Source organism: Stegostoma tigrinum, chromosome 11 (assembly GCF_030684315.1).
Source record: "Stegostoma tigrinum isolate sSteTig4 chromosome 11, sSteTig4.hap1, whole genome shotgun sequence".
NCBI classification, from domain to species: Eukaryota; Metazoa; Chordata; class Chondrichthyes; order Orectolobiformes; family Stegostomatidae; genus Stegostoma; species Stegostoma tigrinum.
The window spans coordinates 74256774-74279280 of NC_081364.1; the positions used below are offsets into that span (position 1 = coordinate 74256774).

The 22507-nt window shown below is 44.8% G+C and overlaps 2 non-coding genes across 2 annotated transcripts; both read left to right on the forward strand.

Moving 5' to 3' along the window:
• Positions 1-14394: 14394 nt before the first annotated feature.
• trnar-ucg (transfer RNA arginine (anticodon UCG)) lies at positions 14395-14467 on the forward strand. The gene has a single exon. It is a non-coding gene; the product is annotated as a tRNA-Arg (tRNA).
• A 5818-nt stretch (positions 14468-20285) lies between these two features.
• Positions 20286-20367, forward strand: trnas-uga (transfer RNA serine (anticodon UGA)). Its single transcript has one exon. It is a non-coding gene; the product is annotated as a tRNA-Ser (tRNA).
• Positions 20368-22507: the final 2140 nt, after the last annotated feature.

Here is a 22507-nt window from a genome sequence, read left to right on the forward strand (position 1 = left end):
TGCAGCTTTTTCAACTTTTCCAACATCTCGTGAATGTAATCTTGCATTCTGTCCACAATCCCGACAAAATCGTCTGCGTCTTGTCTAATCTCTGGCGTTTTGGTGAGGATGAAGAACAAGGATTACACACGTTGCTCGAACTGAGACTGAACTACAGACATTGCAGTTGTACAACGATCTATTCGTTTAATTAACGTGATTTCTCCATTTAGAAACTCAACTAACCTAAATTATTGTCTAACCACATCATGGACATCGTCTCTACGGGGACCAAAAGCTCTTGACTCATTTCTTTGGTACTTTCATGGAATGTGGGAAAGGCTTGTAAGGCCAACATCCCTAAATCCCTGTGACCCAACTGACTTTCAGCTTTTTCGAAATGTAACTGTTATTCAACTCCCTCTCTGTGAGGTTCGAGTCACTTCCATTGCAGACTGGTAAGGGCAGTTCATATCCTTCACGAAATGTCAGAGTGAAACTGAAATCAACACTTTAAAAAAAAAGAATCTCCTATTTATTGTGTATCGTCTCTCCATGTAGATGTTCTGTTTGTCCATCACTTTTTGCCTTTCTGTATTGAATTCTACGAAATGATTATTTTGTGAATGAATATATATATTCCCCATCTCTCACCATTCTGAACTGATAGCGCACTGCCTGATATTACTTGTATGCTCGTGGATCCTCACATCCCTGGGATGAATCCAATGGACATTCCTGACACGAACTTGCAAGCAGGTATTTACTTCTCTGTGCTAGGAAATCGTTACTGCAAAGATCTGCAGTTGTGTGCTCATTAAAACCAAGACAATTGCAGCAAGAAATTCACATTCAGTTTTTGCAATCTGATTCCTGTATGGGTTGACTCAAATTAGAATTAGAATTCCTACAGTGTGGAAACAGGCCCTTCAGCCCAACAAGTCCACACCAGACCTCAGAACATCCCACCCAGACCCATTTTGCTATAACCCACCTGATCTACATCTCCCTGAACACTCTGTGGCAATTTGGCATGGTCAATCCACCTACCCTGCACATCTTTGGACTGTGGCAGGAAGCCGGAGCACCCGAAGGAAACCCACTCAGACATGAGGAGAATGTGCAAACTCCACACAGACAGTTGCCCGAGGCTGGAATCAAACCTAAGTTCCTAGTGCTGTGAGGTAGCAGTACTAATCACTGATGGTTACATTGCATTACACACATGGCTACCATGCTGCCTGTTTCTACTTACTTCAGAATTTGTCTGAACTCAATCATTTACTGTTCTCTCTTGATCATCCTGTTTTGTACTTTAACATCGGGTAATTTGTCAGTTTATCTGAATTTTCCAACAATTTAAAAACAAAAATCATCATTGTAGTTAACGAACCAATACAGTGTATCAGTTTAATGAAAATAGAAAGCAGGGCCAAGAGGGAAATCTTTGGGCTCGTAAACCAAAAATTGTGGGTTCAATCCCCACCTGTGTCTCATAGCCTACTGGTTACAAATTTCAGCTTGAAAGAGCCCACTGCAGTTCTTTCTCAGAGTGATAATGCAACTCAGAAGCAGTGATCTGATTTTTCCATTCAGTCTAAAGGAGCAAAAGTTGGATCCAAGATAAGTACATCAAACCTTAAAAGTGCAATGGTATCAGACTGAAATTAGGACTGATGTGAAATGAAAAATTAGGATAAAAGTTGGCTCAGTACAGCTGCAACAGCAGTGGTTAAAGGAGATATTTCAGAATATTCAAAACAGAAAGCTCATTTTCTTTGCCTGTTTTCATTCACTTTTGAAAATGGGCACATGTTTTTGCAGCCTGACTCTCGCTTCACAATTCCAAAGCATCACATCACCCTGAAAATAAGAGTCAGGCAATTAGACACGCAGAAGAACATAGGACGGTACAGTAGCTACAGTAGTTAACACCACTGCCTCACCTGCGTTTGATTCCATCCTCGGACGACTGTGTGGAGTTTGCACATTCTCTCTGTTTCTACGTGGGCTTCCTCAGAGTGCTCTGGTTTCCTCCCACAATCCAAATACATGCAGGTTAGGTAAATTGTCCGTGCTAAATTGCCCATAGTGTTCAGGGACGTGTACATTCGTTGGCTACAGGGGAATGGGTTTTATTGGGATACTCTGAGGTTCAGTGTGGACTTGTTGGGCCAAGGACCTGTTTGCACACTGTCGGGATTCTATGAAAGCACCTTCAGTGCACGTACAATGATAGATAAAGTGCTGAGGAGACACGAGACGGAGTATGACTATTTCGGTGAAAGGATTACTTCCATAACGTCTGCTACGTAAAGACTCCTTTCATGTTGGAAAAATGAATTTCCTGTCTGTAATTATGATGAGCAGCTAAATATTTGCCCCACTATAGCACAATGCTTCGAGGCAGTGACATACCATCTTCTTGTGTTTGGTTGGCTCACCGAGCTGATTCGTTGTTCTGCAGATGTTGCATTACACCAAAAAGAAGGAGAGTACCTCTTCCAAGTATTCAAAGACAATGGATACCCGAAAAACTGGGTCAGAAGATACCTATCACACGAACAACACCAGGAAGATACTATACGCCCTGAAACACTCATCAAGTTACATTACATCAGAAACACGTCTGAACTGACTGCAATACTCCTACGACCACTGGGCATCAGAGTAGCACACAAACCCACATCAACCCTGTGTCAACCGCTCACCCAGAACAAAGACCCACCACTCACTATGGACAAGACCAATGCCATACACACGCTTCCCTGCAAAGACTGCAGCAAACACTACATTGGACAAACAGGAAGGAAATTAATCACAAGGGTACACAAACATAAATTGGCAATAAAAAGACACACCTAATACTCACTCATCTCCACCCACATGAATAAGGAGAACCACCATTTTGAAAGGAAAATGCCAGGATCTTGGGGCAGGCAAAGCAGAGAGAAGCACGGAAATTCCAAGAAGCCTGGTACTCCACTGAGAAAGCCGTCAATAAACAAATAGATAATAAAATGTGAGGCTGGATGAACACAGCAGGCCAAGCACCATCTCAGGAGCATTGGCCTGCTGTGTTCATCCAGCCTCACATTTTATTATCTTGGAATCTCCAGCATCTGCAGTTCCCATTTTCTCTAATAAACAAATAGAGCTCGATCCCAAATGCACTCCATTGTGAAGAAAACTGTAAGTGTGGTTTTCCAGCTCAACAGACACCAGAGTGTAAATTAACAGGCTGGAAAACACAAAGGCGCTTCATTGAAGGTTGCACTGATGTTGCTAACCGTTAGGATAATGAAACGTCTGCAGAACAACCAACCAGCTCAGCGAGACAACCAGCAACAACATCCACAACTCACACTACAAATCGACACTAAAATGTTGAAGCTTTTTGCCGTTTCTTCAGTCAAATCTCAATCTGTTTACCCTGTATCTTCATCTAATTCCTGCTTCCAGTAAACACTTCAATCCAGAAGTAATCTATCTAAGCACTTTCATTACAAAACAGACACAAGGTGCACCTTGCAGAAGGTGCATGTTGGCAATTTCAGTGGTAGTCTGTCTCCCCTGGAGCTGCAGATCTGCCCGGCGCTGGTTCAGACAGCACCGTCCTTCCTGTGACATGTCCCACCTTGAATGGGAGGGCAGATAGTAATAACCCGCACTTGTCAATGTGTCAATGTGGAGCGAGTGTTAGATTGTGGAGTGCCTCAGTAATGTGGGAGGAAGGATGTAACAGAGGGTTTGTGATTGTAGGAGGGAGAAATGTCTGCGAGAAGAGGCAAGCAATGCAGTTTAGCATTGGTTACTTCACCAGATCCCTCATAGAAGGAAGCAACCACTGCTGCAGACGACCATACAATCCCAGCTCCTGGGCCGGAATCAGAGAAACTCAGTGGCCCAGCCATGAAAATATAACCGGAAATGGGGATGGCAGTCAGCGCAGGAGCTCCTCTGTGGTAATAGACGACGGGATAGTCTGTGCATTATAGCTGAGACAATGTGACAAAACCGAGATAGGGCTGCAGGGATCATGTGCAGAAGGATGAGAGAATGCAGTTCTGTATCAGCAGTAAGCAGGGTGCTACAGATAGAAGCAACACAATCTGTGAGCACGCCGTCCTTCTATGACGGTGTCGAGGTGCATGCAATGCTGAGGCTGTGAGCTCCAACCTCTCCCAGAGCAGCTTTTATTGACATGAAGCAGGGCTTATTGAGAATTGGTCAGTGCGAAAGGGTACTCAGCAATTTTAATCTGAAGCAAAGTAGTTTTCTGCAGCACAGGTCTGTCAGTGAAAATGTCTCAATTGTAAAGAAAAATGATGCAAATATTCAAGTTGTCAGGAGAGAAATATGTGCAGGGAGAAATGGAGGTAATGTTTTCGCTCTTTGACCTTTCACATGTGGCTAGTCCTGCACTGGGTTGAATTGCGGGAAGCCTTTTTAGCTCATTTCATATTATTCAATTTATTGCCAGCCTGCACAGGTCATTAATGTTATCCAACTTTCTGAAAATTGTCAGTAATATACAATGTTGTGATTAGGCTCAAGTTTAACTGAGGTCGTGGAGGAAAAGCAGGAAAGCAGAGGTGAGATTTTTTTCAGGTCAGTGGTGATCTCATTGAATGGCTGCTTCCTGACGACAAACATGTTTTATTTGGTATTGAAACTCACCAGAACAGGGAAGGAAGGCTATGTAGGTGAAGCTGTGATGATGATTCTCATTGCTGGTTATTCATCTTGTGAGTTTTACTATTGCTGCTCATGCCCCTGTTAACGACACAGCACAAAGGTGAATAGTCCCACTGAGCAGGGATAGTTAAGGCACCTTTCCTCTCTTTAAGAAGCTGAAACATGGACTCTGATGTTCTTGGGGACATTAACTGATCTGAGGCATTCAAACAAATCCACTCAGAGCTGCGCTTCTTTTGCTGTTACCACTATCAGGAATGATACGTCTTGATTCGTTGACCGGGAATTGAACCCCAGCCGCAGCGGTGAGGGCACCAAATCCTGACCATTAGACCACCAGGGACACTTGACAGGGGAGCTGCATTGTTTCTTAATGACACAGCTTCTGGCTTTCATTTTCCTCTGGCATTCTTTCTCCTCCAATATGATTCAATCATTGTGCTTTTACAACACTGAAAGAGGCTCAGCATCCCAGTTCCCAGCACTTGGCCCATAGCCTTGTGAGCTTTGACACAACAAATTAGGTGGAGGGGAGGAGGTGGTGACTGGCTGTTTGAGATGCTGACATCAGCTTGTCGGGAAAAAAAAGTAGTTAATCAAAACAGAATTTATTGGAGAAGATCACTCTCTGTGTTCGGATAATGATCCATACCTGGGGGATATACCTCAACTGCCAACTGACTGGCATTAATTTTCAACTGGAGAAGGATCATCTGAGGAGAAAGAAATGGAGGTGATGTTTTCGCTGTATCGCTGACACTGTTGTGTGCTATAATCTGAAAAAAAAGGTTTCTCTGTTTCATAGTACTCAACTTCCCACGTGCAAATTCGTACAAGTCGTTCCAATGATGGAAAAAGAATTATGCTCATCTCATTAAGCTTTTTAAATGTTGTGTCAAATGATTGAGATAGTGAACGTGAAAATGTGTGACTTCTGCAAGTTTGCAGGATCAGTCTGTATTGGACTGTAAAGAATTTGATAGATTTTTTCCTGATTAAAGTGTTCACTGGAAGCAGGGAGCTGAGCGAGATATTGGTGAAACCAACTCAGCTCTGAGAGCAGAAACAACAAATTCCTTTCTTGCAGTCCAAAAGAGGTTGTATCACACAGAAAATATAGCTGCATTGAATACGGGTTGATGTGACCAGCATCCTTTCACAAGACTGGGTTGAGTAAGGAATTCGGAGGGTAGCAGCCTCCACTTGCTTGTCTTTAGTTGTAATGAAGTTGCATGGAGAAGTGTAGCACTTCACATTTTTTATTATAAAAAAACATGGTTTTTAAAGGTGTGTCTTATTATTCCATGTGACTCATTGAAAATTGTAAAGGAACTGAGCTAATAAAGTGTGAAGCTGGATGAACACAGCAGGCCAAGCAGCATCTCGGGAGTTGTGATTTAAATGTTAGATTACGGAAAGTTGGTTAGTTCAGATCACTGGACTGTATTCGCGTTGCCTTGGGATGCATTTAATGCCTTCTCAAAAGTCTATTGGGTTGGGATTTTCCCAACATTTGACTCCTAATTGAAGGATTTTATTGAATTCAAAGAACAACACCTGTGATTGCGAATTAATAGCCTGGTGATAATGCCACTAGACCCACGCATCTCTGCAAGGTGGTTATTTTCTCACTGCGTGGACAAACATCCAAAATATTTGTTTTCAGTTTCTCCATGTGTGTTGCTGTGCCATATTTGCCTCAATGAACCCTGTGGCTCAAACCGCGATATCAGGAAGTTCGACATCATTGAGTGCAGCTCTGTTCGAAAAGCTGATCAGGGTATTTGACAAAATGGAAGGCAACCTGCCCGGGCTTTGAGGCATTGGCAATGCAACAGTTTTAACAACAAATTTAGTATACCTCTTTCTAAACTAAGTCAATTCCCTGTTGCTTCAGGAGAAAAGGCAGCAAACTGGTTCAATAACAGCTGCTTCCCATTCTGACTCTCTGCTCCCAGGAGCCTACTGTTTCTGCCCTTTCTCCTGGACCAGCATAGGTCCATTGCCAGATGTGTTCAGCCATTTCCTTCCTCTGGCACACAGTGCTTTGCATTTGAACAAGAGAATGCGTATTGGGAAACTACCCTTGTCTGCACAATCCAACAATGTACAGTGTCCAACCAGCAATAGCAACAATTTGAGAGATTGCATTTAGATTGAAGGGTCTACTGTCAGCTTGTGGAAAATCACTTTCAGTGAAAGAAATGAAACTGGCAGGTCAGCATAGAGAGGATCTGACCTTGTGGATCACTGGAGAAAATGTTAACAGCATAGGACCTTTTGAAAACACCGATCCCTGGTTAACGGGACCACCTTGCTTCCACTTCACAAGGAATGCTCTTGCCTGCTGTTTAGTGTTGGCTCACTGAATGAGACAAATATTCACATGTTCCTTCCACACTACAGCAACAAGACATGTTGAGGAGATGCACAATGAAGGACCGAAAAAGCTGTTAAGAGAGAACCATCAACTCACTGAGATCAGCCAGTGATCAATTATGTAAAGGTCCCTTCTCGGTGACATCAATTTATTTGAAAATTTTGTGAAATGTGCAGACGAGGAGGAGGTCACTCTGCCCAGTGTCTCTGTGCTGAAGGAGAAGTGGAACACTTACCTCAGCCCACTTTCCACAATTGCAGCTGTAGATCTTCAATTATAGAACACGACTGGAAAATCCAGGGAGGTTTTAATTGCACTCAGTGCTTCTGTTTCATATATTTCCTGCAGTGTATTCCGTACACCAACCACCCCCTGTCTGAAAAAATGTCCTCACCCCATAAATCTTTATGATACCTTTAGCATATATCCATCCTCAAAATTTCCCATACATGTCTTCGTATTGTTTTCTAAATTGTGCAATCCATTACTGTGTTGGATCGCCCCAGACACAACACTTCACTTTTCTCTGGGCTTAATTCCATTTGTCACCTTTTTTGCACGCCTGACCAGTCCATCGATATCTTCTTGCAGACTACACCGACACTCTTCGTTTTCAATGAAGTTCCCAAGTCTTGTGTTGCCTGAAAACTTCTTAACCATGCCTCCGATATTGATCCGCAAATCATTAAACGTATCTGTAGGCCAATGAGGGAAATTTCCAAACAACCTATAAAATACCAACAGGACGAGGCAAGGTAAACAAAAGATGCATGTTCCCGATCTCTGGAGAGTCCAAACCCAGACACCATAGCTTGAGGATAAGCTGTAGCCATATAGGAATGAGGTGAGGGGAACATCATCACCATAAAATAACACGTCTGAAGCATTCTGTTCCTCACAAGCGGTTGAAGCTGAAAGATTGTTTATTTTTCAAAGACGGAGTTAGTTATGGTTCTTAGGTCTCATGGGACAAAAGGATATGGAATGAGAAGTAAAACAGGGAAATGAGTTGGGTGATCTCTATGATCGTATTAAATAGTGGACCAGGCTGGAAGGACCGACTGGCCTCTTCCTGCTACAATGTTTCTGTGTCTGCCACATATATCACGTGACCTTGCACAGAGCCTGTTGAAACAACACTGGAAACAGGTTATCAGTGACAAAAACAACCATCAACAATAATCCGTTGTTTCTTGCTGAAAATTTGTATCTGTTTAGATATTCACTCTTCTTTGAGAGATGTATGTAAATAGCTGTGTATTCTTAAACATAGAAACGGTGATTATAGTTGGTGTAGTGTGGGTCATGTCGTAGAACGAAAAACTCCATGACAGCGGGGATGTAAAATTGTCCATGAGGATTTGTTTTCCAGATTTGGGAACAGTGCACAATGTTGTTAAATGGAGTCCTATTGAGACCACCTCTCTTCTGAACAGATGTGAATGAGCCGCACATTTTGGTGCAGACAATTTCAAAATTCTAAATAAGAAAAAAAAAACACGCAGAGTCAGAGATCACAGAAAACCTAATGCATACACAGTGACCATTCGGCCCATTAAAGCATGGAATGTCCCCAGCATGATCTCCGGAACAAGCAGGCTGCTCTGCTGCTTCATGTTCCAGACAAGATGCATTTTTCACTCTTTTCACTGAAAGCGAATGGAGATCGTTACACTACTGCTGCTGTGAAATCAAATCCTGCATTAATTCTTACCGCAGTTATTTGCTGTGATGTGAAAAGGAGGATAATTGCGATGTGAAATTTTGTTAAATTTCTCTCATTTCACCCATTTCTCTCCTGGAGAAGGGAACTGATGAGCCGCTATCTCAATCCGCTGCAATCGTTGCTGTGCAGGCACACCCCACTGTTGATCAGAGGGGAAACCCAGCCCCTTTGAAATTGTATCAGTGATAATGGGAACTGCAGATGCTGGAGAATCCAAGATAATGAAATGTGAAGCTGGATGAACACAGCAGGCCAAGCAGCATCTCAGGAGCACAAAAGCTGATGTTTCAGGCCGAGACCCTTCATCATTCTCTGATGAAGGGTCTAGGCCCGAAACATCAGCTTTCGTGCTCCTGAGATGCTGCTGGGCCTGCTGTGTCCATCCAGCCTCACATTTCATTCTCTTTGAGATTGTGATTGTTAATCATCACTTTCCATGGGTCATTCTCATCCTTTCTTTCATTTTCCTTATGAGAGCATTTTCTGGAAAGTGGCGTTGGACTAAACTCCCAGTATAGTGGAAGCACAGTTTGGGATTGCCCCGCTGCCACTTGTGCAAGTAGATCACGACACAAACAAGCCGAGGTGTCTCACAGACAGCAATTATGCTTTGGTGCGTCTGCAACTGTGTTCGCCTTGTCATTTTAGCCTCGGCTGCACGTTAAGACCTGTCCATGTTGGGCATCGCTCGATTCATGATGAGCAAACACGGTTATTTTCTGGCAGCCAAAAAGCGCCCTGGAGAATGGGTCATTGGGTTAAGAGTGAAAAAGCACTGCGTCCCTGGGTGGGCTCGAACCACCAACCTTTCAGTTAACAGCCGAACTTTTCACTGAAAGCGAATAGAGAACGCTCTAACCAATTGCGCCACAGAGACTGGTTCTACTGGCATTTGCCAACAAACAACTAAATTGGGAATGAGCAAGTGTCGCTTCGTCCAGATGGACAGCGTGAAAAGAGACACTTCGGTGCACCTCGTCCATGCTGCCCAGATATTTGAAATTAATTTAGCCCCATTTGCCAGCATTTGGCCCTTATTCATGTACATTTCATCCACGGGCTCCCTTTATAAGCTCCATTTTTAACATTAACAAGCAACTCTGAGAAAAGTGTCAAGTGCAGATTTCCTTTCATCAAACGATGTTGACTCAGTTTGACTGCGGTCATCTTTGGTGAATGTTCTGCTATTTTTTCCTTTACATTGTTCCCCAGCATTTTCCAAATGACAGATAAGCAATTGGAGCAGATGGAAGCCATTTGGCCAATCAGGTCAGCTATACATTTTAATGAGGTCCAGGCTGATCTGGTAATCCTCAACACCACTGTTCTGCCGTATCCACGTGGCCCTTGACTCCTGAAATGACGAATTGTCTGTCTGTCTCAGCCTTGAATATATCAAGCCAGCACAGCCTCTGTTTTCAAGAATTCCACAGATTTGCTTCTCCCTGAGTGTGAGAACACCCACCTTATCTTTGATTTAAATGGGCAACTCGCTTCCCTGAAATAACTCACTCGGGTATAAATCAGAACACAACAAGCTTCCAAAGTTCGGTGTGAACTCACTGGCGTCCCCAGCCCCAGCTGTAAGTATTTAAAGTATTTTGTTTCTAGGCCTCTCGTTGAACCAACTGCCCTGATTTGCACGTTAGATTTCCCAAAGATGAATCTGTTCCAAACGTACTTCGTTGGCTGCGGTTTAGGTGGTGGTGAAAGGCGCGATTAAAATACAAGGACATAATTATTTCTAGATCCATTGCCCTGACAATCAATCTCTCTGCTCATGGAAATGGATCCTTTCCATCCACTCTATCGTTCATCAATGTGTTTAGTTCAGTTCAATCCCACAACAGCCGACTCTGTTCTGATCAAGTACAGGGTGACAGGAGATATTAGGGTCATGGTGCAGACATCACAAATCGAGCACTCACCTTTCCTGTTAGAACCATTTCATGAGAAATATTAACAGATGTTCAGTGGCCTGTAGTTGTAGCCAAGTGGTTAAGGCAATGGCTTAGAAATCCCTTAGGGTTTCCCCATGTAGGCTCAAATCCTGGCAGCTATATTTCTGTCAAAACAAGGTCATGTTTTCTCAGCTTTGGCAGTGCATTGACATTCAGGGCACACATGCTGTGAACAAGAATCCAGCTGCACTGAAAACCTCAGCTCTGTTTTTCTTTCCACCAATATTGTTGAACCTGTTGAGTTTCTGCAGTATTCAGTGCATTGATTCTGCAACACTGCTGTTTTTTACCTGAAATAGCTCCAATTTCGGAAAAGTACAGCTGACACAAGACAATTATCACTCCGTTCGAGACAGGTGGGAGTTTGAATTCACTACGAGCCCGGTATAAGGGCTGCTGCAAGTGCTCGCCATTTTCTGTGATGCAAATGGCTGTCGCTTCTGGCTGTGAAATGTGATGTTGGGGGTTTGAAGCCACTGAGGAAGGAACAAGAGCTGTTCGCACTCTACCAGTTCCCTTTTGACTGTACTGTTTCAGGCTTTATTGCAGTCAGGAAGATATTCCCCAAACGTAAATCTTGTCCGGTGAGTGACCAGACTGGTATTTTGATGTTGCTTTCCTTACTTCCATAAAGAGCTGGGGATGCTTCGAGTCAGAACGATGAACAGAAACTGCACTACAGAAAGGAGAAAACAGAGTTCTGAAGAGGTTCTGAAGACTTGATTGAAATTCTTGGCCCACAGATGCTCCCAGATCTGCTGAGCTATTTTCCTGCTATTTATATTTTGCTTGCAAATGAATGTTTATTTTATCTGTTGGAATAAATCAACCAGAATCACCATGAACCAAATTTCATACTTTAAAAATCTGCAGAGTGATTGGATTCAAACAAACCAAGCAAGGATTCATTCTGCCACAGCTCAACTGACCACCGAAGGCGACCTGAAAAGATAAAGAGCACCATACCACTTGCAGTAATCATGGCCAAGTGGTTTAGGTAAAGGGCTCCAAATTTGTTGGGGCATCCCTGTGCTGGTTCAAATCCTGTTGACTGTGTGCGTGGGGGGGGGGGGGGGGAACTGGAGACAAGTGTGAGGGCTGTTTGTTCCCTCCATTTTGCATGTGACTGAAATCACAGCAGTGGGAAACAAACTTTTCACTCAGGGCATCAGTGGTGGGGAGAAGGCAACTCACTGCCTGTCATTGCAGAACAGGCACGAAACTTCATAAACGTCAACCAGTTTGAAGATATCCACTTGCAGGGCCAGCCGTGGTGAGGCTGTGAGCCATCTGCTGGCAAATAAGACGAGAACAGTCAGCCCTGAGAGAGGGTCAGCCAACCCACAGTGTTAATCCCGATTTTTCTTCACAAATACTGCCAGGTCTGCTGAACTTTTCCAGCAATTTTGATTTTGTTCCGAGAACAGCCAAGGTGTTGAGTTCAACTGGTCAGGCCGGATGGGATGAAGGGTCTTTTTCTGTGCTCGAGCCCTCTATGATCATTTGTGGTCAGCTTCGTTTGTGAAGTGACAGGACAGCGTTTTCAAAATGCACCCGAGCCAGGAAGGTGTCGGTCTGACTGTCCCCTCATCTGGCGATCAGACACGCCATCCATTGGGATTGGGGATAACTGGCACTGTGCATGTTCCTGGAATCAGTATCTGGGAGACAGGAAGATGGAATCCTGGTGTCTCTTCGCACAACCATGTGATAACCCATCGCTTCTCAATCCGTTCCTTGTGCCTGACATTCCCTGGACCTGCTGCCAAGGTAAAGATTGGCTTCACGATCTGACTGCATTTGTATCGACCAGCTCATTGACCTCAGATCTGGGCGGTCAGAGGGAGCTAGAGGTGAGGCAGGGACAGAAGCAGAAAGAGATGCGACATGAATATGTTCAGAGTTTGTTGTGGCCAAGTTCATACAGGTGAGATGATACACTTGAGAAGGCCTGAATGGTCTTCTCCTGTTCTCAGTTGGTCTGCTCCGAGCTGAATCGTCAAACTTCCTCTCTGAGATGAGAATAATCCGGTCAAGTAGAAACACATTACTTGCATAACAAAGTGTGCAGCTGGATGAACACAGCAGGCCAAGTAGCACCTTAGGAGCACATCCAGCTGCACACTTTGTTATCTCAGATTCTCCAGCATCTGCAGTTCCCATTATCTCTGAACACATTACTTGCAGTCTCTTTTGTCATGCCTGGCAGTAATTCCCAATGCTGTTTCAGACATGATTGACAAAAGGATCAGGATGCCAGAGACTGCATCATGACACATACACAGTTCACCATTATTAGGGACAGATATCAAAACTTGTGAATAACTACAGAGAAATACAAGAGGCAGAGAGTCGCTGTGGACTCGATGGGCTGAATGTGAATGTGAATGACACCATGGGTTTATCACGTCACTCTCCCTGTCTCTGTGAGGGAGCGGGTGGGGGAGAAACAATGGCTCATTATTAACCCTCCCTTCCACGTTGTACTGTCTGCAGCCCAGCAACTCAGGGTCGTTGGGGGTGTCTCTCAGTGCGTGAGTGTTTCACTCAGATTCACTTAACGCGGGACTGTTGGTGTCAGACATTAACTCCTGCTGTGGAGGTCACAAAGAAAAGGACGCCCTGTGTGCAGACAAATTCTGAACATCAAACAGGCTGTACAGAAAGATTGCATTTTAAGTTGCTGTACAGACTAATCTCTAGTTTCGACTTCTATCTTTCCCAGCAGCTCTCCATCTTTCTGTCTGCATCTGATAAAAGTCATTTGATGAAAGTTCCAAATCGCCTTTAAAATTTGCTACACAAGTCTGATTCCATGCCTTCTGCTCCTTCCTTCTTCCAGTGTTTGAGAGACAGCGACAAAGTGTATACCACTCCCAGCACTGCCTGCCCGTGGCTAAATGGCTTAATGCATTTGTTGATGGAGAGAGCTCTGACTCCGTGGTAGAGAGACAGAACAAAAAGAAAATATTCACTGCTGCATTGGGAAGTAGGATTTTTTTTAAGCAACACGTTCAGATATCTTATTACATACCTCTGGAGCAGATAAAACTTGAACTCTTTCTCCTACATCCAAGGTAGGGAGACTATCACTGCCTGAGTGGCACCTCATTTATTGTTAAGTGGGGTGTCCACAGACTGCGTTATTGGCCTTGTGGTCTGATTCTCACATCAGGTGGTTGTTAGGAATGTGCCAAGTTGCTGGCTTGAATCCTACATGAGCCGTTGTTGCCTCTGATGTATTTTTTTAATGTTCGGAGGAGCTTGGGGGTGGTTCTTTATGAAATCAATTTCAGCCTATGATCAAAAAGGGTGTTTTCTGCGAATACATCACATGCATTCACTTACCTGACCAAGGTTTAGGGTTAGTAATCGTATGAAATTATGTTTCACTGGATTGGTCGGTAAACTTGCGCAATAACTGAATGAAATGATACCAAGTCTCAGCAGAGAAACAGATGACAATGAAGCAGGCATCTGAGGACAAATTTATTTTTTTTTGCAAGTGAAATTTTCTGCTTCACAAAATGAGGCCCATTGAAATGAAGCAGTGACAGAGATTGCCTTTGCTGGTGCTCATCTCATGTATCACATTTCCACCTTGGTCCCTGTAAACATCTCAACTCAACAAGAAGCCAGTTCACCATTGCGAGCCAGTGGCGTAATGGATAACGCGTCTGACTTCGGATCAGAAGATTGCAGGTTCGAGTCCTGCCTGGCTTGAGTGCAACCTACCCATTTTCAAGGCTAGCAAGATGACATGTTCACCTGAAGTTGGAATAGAGGGTGGGTGATTTCGTTGCCAACTCCCTGAAGCTAAACTACGAAATTGGAAGTTGAGCAGTTTTGGGGACCTTTTCAGCTCACTGTTGGCTTCATTTCTGAGCTCAGAACAACATGTCTCATTGCTTGGAGAACTTGCTTGTGCTCCATATAAATCTGCCTGTTGTGGGCGACACATGTGTGGGGACAGAGAGTGAACGTGAAGCGCCTGGAGGTAGTGTCATCCTGAGCAATGTGCCTGTGTATCTCCCTCTGTGGCTAAACATGAGGATGAGTTCCATAAGTAGTCTGTAACACTGTTTTACTGTCACAAAACCTTGATTACAGGGTTAATCTCAATGACGTTTGCCCTTGATGTGTCAGAATGCACAACACGGTGGGCCAAATGCTGGAAAATGAGATTAGAATAGGATAGATGCCTGATGACACACACAGACACAATGGCCCTGATAGTCTCTTTCCACGCGATAATAACTCAGACTGGGAGAAACTGACCTGTCACCAAAAGGATCGAAAATGGAAAGGCAAAAACAACGTTTTTGAGAAATGATACAAGCATCTCCGGCATGTTCTTTGGTTGTCTAGTGGTTCGGATTTGGCGCTTTTGGAACCACGGCCCTGGTTTGAAATACTGAGTGGAAGATGTTACCTCCTCGCTTTTAGCGATGACAGCTTTGCTGACTCATTGTACTTTTATTCATTAACTGGCGTCTCTGGCTCGGCAGCATTTATTCAATCAACCACATTGCTGGGGCTTTGTAGTCACATGTAGGCCAGACCAGGTGAGGGTGGGCAGTTTCTGTCCCTAAAGGGCATTAGTGAACCGGAGGGTTCTTCCGACAATCGATTGCATGGATTGCATCGCCTCCCTATGAGGAGAAGGAAAGGGGCTGTGAGGTAACTAACTGTGTCCCAAACGATACTCAGGCTAACGTGAAACAAAGAACTGTGGATGCTGGGAATCTGAAACAAAAACAGGAATTGACAGAGAGGCCCAGCAGGCCTGGCAGCATCTGTGGAGAGATACGGTTAACATTTCAGATCCACTGACTGTTCATCAGAACCAGGTCAGTTATGCCTTTTTATATTATAATGCCAGGGAAATGATCACTTATATCTGTCAAATCAGCATATTTATTAAAATATCACATTAATTTCCCATCGTCAACTTTACTACTTTAACAGACTTTTATCGCCTGTAATGCTGCTTCCGTGGCCCTCAGGTGGTAAAAGGCTCTGCTTAAAAGGTTTTATTTGCCTTTTCCTTTCAGTTAGTCAGCAGCGATGTCGAATGGAGAATTGGTCCTTTTAGTGTCTGCCTCAATATGCACCTCTATTTGTCTCTGGGTATTCACCTCACCAAATTTTATATTCTCCAACTCTGTCCATCCATATTGAGGGCAGCACAGTGGCACAGTGGTTCGTCCTACTGCCCCACAGTGCCAGCCACCAGGGTTCAATTCCAGCCTTGGGCGACTGTCTGTGTGGAATTTGTGCAATCTCCCCGTGTCTGCATGGGTTTCCTCCCACAGTCCAAAGATGTGCAGGGTGGGTGAATTGGCCGTGCTAAATTGCACGTCCTGTTTAGGAATGTGTAGATTAGGTGGGTTATAGGGAGGTGGGATGCTTTGAGGTTCAGTGTGGACTTGTCGGGCCAAAGGGCCTGTTTCCACATTGTAGGGATTCTATATCAATATCCCTCATTTCCCATTGCTGAACTTTGAAAAGTCTGAAGACTGGACAGTGTTTGAGACTGGAGCTGCTGAGAGGCTTTCCCACCCCGATTGTAAAGCCTGGAACTGGGCTCACATTCTCCAAATAGTGTTTCTGTTACTTAGGGCTGAGCCAAGGAGACATTTATTCCCTCAAAACATGATGAGTGTTTCGACTTCTTAACAGAATTCCTAATCCACCAGAAAAGAAACAAAATGCCACAACTACATGATTGCTGTGATGTTTTTACTGTTGGTGTAAAATGAATGAATGGTGACAGCAGAGAATGAGGGTGAACAGTTCGTGGTGCCTGTCTCATTACCACAATATTCCGCACGAAGGCTGCAGTTTATTCTGCCTCACCTTGTTATTCCTACCAAACCTCAGGATGAATTATTTGTTAGCAGGAAACCATTCCCTGATGGGGAGAAAACAGGCGACAGGAGTGCCAGCATCGAATGATAACTGTCTGCACTAAAACATAGGAACCATGCTCAGTTCTCTGCACTGACAGGGCAAGTAATGGCTGAGTGGTATTGTCGCTGGACTGTTTATTCAGAAAGCCAGGTAACGTTCTGGAGACCAAAGTTCAAATATCACCCCCAGAAAATGATGGGATTTCAATTCAATAAATATCTGTAATTTAGAATGCAATGATGGCCATACATCCATTATCAGGGGACCAAAACCTATGTGGTTCCCTAATGTCCTTCAGGCATCCTTAATCCTTATTGATCGCGCCTACGTCTGGCTCCAGGCCCAGAGCAAACATGGTGGGTAATTAGCAACGGGCAATAGATGTTGGCCGAGCCAGTGACACCTTCAGTCTGTGAATGAATAAAGGGGGGCAAGTAACTTTGTTGTTATATGGCATTTCAGAAGCGTTGAAACAAGGCATCTTCAATGTAAAGCTCAGGCACCGCTGGGATTTTAACTCAAGATCGCCTGTTTACTACACACTGATTTTTTACCCATCCATTAGGGCATTTCCTTAACCAGCAATCACAGTAACTTGGGGGAACTTTCCTGTATCAGTGTTACTCAGTGAGAATTTCAATCTGACACCACTTTTCAACACGGATTGTTGGCAGCTCAATATTCTCCTGTGAAAATACATGGAATGAGCCAATTTTCTCCTGAGATAATGGGAACTGCAGATGCTGGAGAATCCAAGATAATAAAGTGTGGAGCTGGATGAAGACACCAGGCCAGGGAGCATGTCAGGAGCACAAAAGCTGACGTTTTGGGCCTGGACCCTTTGGTTTAAAACCGACAATTTCACCTGTTTCAGCTGACTGGATAAAGAGCATGGGCCCATCCTCTTGGGGCCCATGAACAACGTTAACACACACTGAGGGAACCTAACAAGAAGAATAGGTTCATTTTGGTGACTGAGCAAATGTAAAGCCTGGCCCATTGGAGCCAACATTGATCCTTGCACCAACAGTTCCACACTCACTTCCTGCCTCATGCCCCCCCCGCCCCCCCCTCACGGCCATTGTTGCTTTTCCCTTTTGCTTCACTCCCACACTTTGCTTCTGAACGTGTTCCTGACCAATTGTAGGTGTTCAGTTAGAAACTACAACTTGAACCCGGATGCCTTCGATAGGACTTCATTCAATGGGATTGGATTTATTGCCCTTCCCTAATTAACCCACAGATGGAGGTGATAAGTTACTTTATTGAACACTCAAACTCCTTGGCACTTGGGTACAGCTTTGATGTTATTAGGAAGGGAGTTCCTGGATTTAGAAGCAGAGACGCTGAAGGAACAGTGGCATAGTTCAAACTCAGAATGGTGAGATACTTGAAGGGGAGTTTGTTGTGGTCAAATTCCCATGAAACTGCTGCCATTACCCTTCAATGTGAAGGCAAGCTCTCATTGGACTGATTCTGCTAGATCCAGGGTGTGTGTTCTGTGCATAACCAGCAACTCATTTTCATTCCTGAGGTTAACAGGAAGAGATATAAATCTTCATTTCCGAAGTGGGAATTGCATCCATGCCTGAGCGATGCAAGCACTAAAAGCCAACCAGTTTACTCGACACTAATCCAAGCATCCTGACTTGCACACACTCCCAAGTCAGTTCTTACACCAGAAGCACCTTCACCAGCGAAGTGTCTTTCTCCAAGTTTTGAAATGATTCATATTATTGCCCTGCGTTTCAAAGCGGAGAAAACGGGGCTGTAATAATCTGATGTTGTTCAGTAGATGTATTGCAGAAAAGCTTCTGTTAACTGGTGATAGCAAGAACTGCAGATCCTTTATTCATACGCAGGATGAGGGGGATGTTTGGAAAGGCCAACATTTATCAGCCATTTCCAATTTCCAGAGAGGGCAGAAAAGAGTTGACCACATTGCTGTGGGTCTTGAGTCACATATAGGCCATACCAGGTAAGGATGGCAGTTTCCTTCCTGAAAAGATATCAGTGAACCAGGTAGGCTTTTCCCAACAATTGACTTGACTCCCAAAATGACGAAATATCTGTCTATCTCAGCCTTGAACATACCTCGCCTTGTCAGAACACAACGGGCCAAGCAGCATCAGAGGAACTGGAAAGCTTGATGTTTCACGTCGGGACCCTTCTTCACAAATGGGGGAGTGGCAGGGGATTCTGAAATAAATAGGGAGACGGCGGAAGCGGATGGAAGATGGAGAAAGGAGAAGATAGGGTGAGAGGAGACAGACAGGTCAAAGAGTCAGGGTGAGAGCCAGTGAAGGTGAATGTAGGTGGGTAGTTAAGGGGGGATTAGGTCAGTCCAGGGAGGATGGACAGGTCAGGGGGGCGGGATGAGGTTAGTGGGTAGGGGGTGGGGTTGGGGCTTGAGATGGGAGGAATGGTTAGGGAGGCGGGGACTAGCTGTGCTGTTTTTGGTGACATGTCCATCCTGGGCCTCCTGCATTAAGACAATGACGTCACCCGAAAGATGCAGGAACAGCATCTCATATTGCGCTTGGGAACTCTGCAGCCCAAGGGTATCAACGTGGATTTCACAAGGTTCAAAATCTCCCCTCCCCTGGCCACATGCCAGAATGTCCTGGGAACTGGAATCACAGGACAATGAAGAGTGAACTTTCTGATTGAGCACAAACAGTCCAGACACCTGCCACTTCTTTAAGAGGCCGGGCATTGACACAGGTGTTATTGGGACATGAACTGAGCTGAGACATGGGAAGAATTCTTGTTCCTGTGCAACAGGAATTCAAATCTCGTCTCAGGGACAATGAGAAAACTGAGAAATAGACAAGACACTGAAAGGGTCAAAGTGAGACGGGCCCGGTTGTAGAAGATCTGGTTCCCAGTGATGTGGATGGGTCTGCAGAGGGAGGGATCAATCTGATACCAAGTCTCCTCAATGAGTGTCCCAGGTTTTATTTTGGAAAAGTGCAGCTGATACAAGACAATTGTCATTCCAAGTGAGGCAGTTAGAAGTTTGAATTCACTACAAGCCCGCTTTAAGGGCTGCTGCAAGAGCTCGCCATTTTCTGTGGTGCAATTGGCTGGTGCTTTCGACTGTGAAATGTGAAGTTGGTGGTTTGAGGCCACTGAGAAAGGAACAAGTGCTGTTCTCCCTCCACCAGTTCCCTTTTGAGTATATAGTTACAGGTTTTAATGCAGTCAGGAAAATGTTCACCAAACGGATATCTTGTCTGGGGAGTGACCATAAAGTTATTTCTATGTTGATTTAATAGCTACAATAAAGAGCTGGGAACGCTTGGAATCAGAATCAAAAACCTAAACTGCACGACAGAAAGGAGAAAACAGAGTTCTGAAGAAGTTCTGAAATGTTGACTCAAATCCTCTGCCCACAGATGCTCCCAGATCTGCTGAGTTTTTTTTTCCTGCAATGTATATTTTCATTTGCAAATGAACGTTTATTTTATCTATTGGTATTAAACAACCAGAATCACCATGTATTACATTAAACACTTTCGAAATCTGCAAAGTGATTGGATTCAAACAAACCCAGCAATAATTCATCCACAGCGTGACTGGCCATGGAAAGTGACCTGAAAAGACAAACAGCAGGGCATTTCTCCCAGTAGTCATGGCCGAGTGGTTAAGGCGATGGATTTGAAATCCATTGGGTTATTCCTGCGCAGGTTCGAATCCTGCTGACTACGGGTGAAAGCTGAGTAGAAACGCAAAGGCTGTTTATGACAGGAGTCAAAGCAGCACCAGCAAGACTTCTTACTGAGATTGCCAATTGTAAGAAAAGGCAACTCACTGCTGGTCATGTTCAAACAAACCAAACCTTCATAAAAGTTGTGATCAGAGATAATGGGAACTGCAGATGCTGGAGAATCCAAGATAACAAAGTGTGGAGCTGGATGAACACAGCAGGACAAGCAGCATCTCAGGAGCACAAAAGCGGACGTCTTGGATCTAGACCCTTCATCAGAGAGGGGGATTGGGAGGGGGTCCTCCTCCCCTTCTCTCCCTATTTATTCCAGAACCCTCACCCCATCCCCCTCTCTGATGAAGGGTCTAGGCCCAAAATGTCAGCTTTTGCTCCTGAGATGCTGCTTGGCCTGCTGTGTTCATCCAGCTTCACACTTTGTTATCTTCATAAAAGTTAACGTGTTTTTGGACATAAACTTGCAGGGACAACCATGGTGACGCGCTGAGCCATTTGCTGGAACTCCAGACTAAACTTTCTCGTGGCATCAAAAATGAAACCAGCTTTGAACTCTTGATCTGCAGGCAACAGAAATTCTTTGAAGGTCTCACTGAGAACAGCAAAGGGGAGGGGAAGCTGAAATAGTCCACAAGCTGCTCATGGGTATGTGCAAATTTATGAACGCCACCGACCAAATCACTGCAGTTGCTGGGAATGAAAAAACACACAAAAACCCAGGCTGAGCATTATGAACCTTTAGAAGGGAGGGGAGAATGAAGCGTGAATCTGTCCAACTGAACAAAGACAGTCAGGCACCTTGCCCTTCTTGAAGAAGCTCACACATTGACTCTGATATTCTCGGGGACATTTGTTGCTGTGTGTGCAAGTATTCTATGTATTTTTCTCCTACAAGGATAACTTATATATAAGCCATGTGTCAGCTTTTGACACCTCCTCCTACCGTCCCCTGATCATAACCCCATCCCGACCACCAAAACAGCATCTTCCAGACCACCCATAACCTCATCACCAGCAGCCTCATGCCTCATCGTTTCCCAACCCCACACCGCCCGCTTCTATCCCCTTCCCAAAATCCATAAACCCGATTGCCCTGATCGACCCATCGTCCCTGCTCCTGCCCCACCAAATTTATCTCCACTTATCTCGACTCTCTTTCCTCCCCCGTGGTCCAGGTGCTCCCCACCTACATCCGGGACACCACCCATGCCCTCCACTTCCTCCAAAACATTCGAATCCTTGGCCGTCAACCCCTCATCTTCATCATGGACGTCCAATACCTGTATACTTGCAATCTCCAAAAATGCCCTCTGCTTCTCTCTGTCCCGCAAGCCAGGCCAGTCCCCATTCACTAATATCCACCAAACCGAACCTGTCCTTAATCTGAACAACTTCTCCTTCACCTCCTCCCACTTCCTACAGATGAAAGGGGTGGCCACAGTCACAAGCTATACCTGCCTCTTTGTGAGAAATGTGGAACAGTCCCTTTTCCACAGTTACACTGGCCCTATCCCCCCAACTCTTCCTCTGTTACATCGATGACTGTATCAGTGCCGCTCCATTCTCCCACGAAGAGCTCGAGCATCCACCTTACCAGCACCTTCCACCTCTCTGCTCCCAAAATGAGGTGTTCTACTTCCGGACATCTGAGATGTCCTTGTTTTCCAAGGACAGCAATGGCCGCACGTGCACACCCACACACAAACACACACACACACACACACACACACACACAAACAACCCCAACAGTGGTTGAAAATACCCTTGACCCCATCTCTTGCGTTTCCCACACCTCAGCCCTTACACTCCCTCCACACAATAAAAACAAATACAGAATTCTCCTTGTCCTCACGTATCACGCCATCAATCTCTGGATCCAACAGATCACTCTCCACCACTTTCACTACCCGCAATCTGACCCCAACACCAAAGACATTTTTCCCTCCCCACCCTGATCTGCTTTCTGGAGGGACCGCGCTCTCCATGGCTCCCTCTTCCACTCCACACTTCCCACTAGCCCCACCAACCCTGGCATCTTTCCCTGCATTCGCAGCAATTGCTACACCTGGCCTTACACCTCCCTCCTCACTTCCATCCCAGACCCCAAGAAAACCTTCCACACCAAA